The sequence below is a fragment of the Octopus bimaculoides genome, chromosome 2 (assembly GCF_001194135.2).
Source record: "Octopus bimaculoides isolate UCB-OBI-ISO-001 chromosome 2, ASM119413v2, whole genome shotgun sequence".
NCBI lineage: Eukaryota > Metazoa > Mollusca > Cephalopoda > Octopoda > Octopodidae > Octopus > Octopus bimaculoides.
Genome location: NC_068982.1, coordinates 120,355,838 through 120,356,966, shown reverse-complemented (window position 1 = coordinate 120,356,966; position 1,129 = coordinate 120,355,838).

Genomic DNA, 1,129 nt, shown 5'->3' with positions numbered 1-1,129 from the left:
ACCATGTTCTGCTTGAACATGTTGGTAGAGCACTGACAAGCCTTTCTCTTCTTTGAGCTCTCGCTAGTGTTCACCTATACGTTCTCCTGTGTTGCGTGCAGTCTCTGCAATGTAAGTAGTTGTCATGTTTCTGCACCGTCCCTCAGTACATCGTAAGCTATACACTATATTCCTAACCTTACAGTTAACCCGTGGGTTCATACTACACACAACACAATTGTTCTCCGATCAGGGATTTTATAGGGGCACCAGGCCTTTCGACAACTTTAATCCGTAGATTAGTCTTACTTAATGTTTCTCTAAAAACATATGCTACTTTGCCGCCAGGAGTAGCATCGACGAACATGACACTCTGGTATTGTTTGTTGTCATACGAAGAGTTGGCATTATCTATCTCATTTCTAGTCCTTTCTGTGCTGTCCCAGGATTTACTCCTGTACAGCGGGCAGATCCGTTGAGCAGCACTCTCTTTGATGGCTTTGTACTTAGTCCTGGCTCCCTTGTATACTCTAATCCTGTCCCTTTGATTGTAGTCAGAGAACTACATGCGGTGGATGAAGTGATACCTTTCCAATTCCATAGGGTCGCACATGCCAGACACGTTCCTCATCACTCTCACCAAGTCAGTTATAAGAATGTTGAACTTGGCGTTGTCCGCAATAGCCGTGTTCTTGTGAACAAGGTATTTAGAGGCTGTGGGATTGGCATAATGAGAGTGAAGCATCTGGACCTTACTGTTCTTCGTTTCTAGCCAGACTACTGAGTCTAAAACGGGTAATCTATAGTTTGGGTGCTTACTGGGGTAGTCTATCGTTGTTTAAATACTCAAGTGGATGGAGTTAGCTATTTGCTGGATGCTCTCCACAGTGTTAGCTTCTAGATCATCAACATTGTCATGTAGGGTTGCTTTGGCTACTATGTTGATATCATACACATAGTAGGAGTTCATGGTTACATTTATAGAGTTCACTGCTAATTTCTCTTTGAGTCTTCTATCCGACCATACCATAAAGTGTCGCTGAAGAGGTCACAGATGTGTGACGAAAGATTTCCGGACAATGGACATGAGAAGAAAAGTAACGAGTGAAGAACAAATATATAACGCGTGTGATTATTTGGCAAAAAAAAA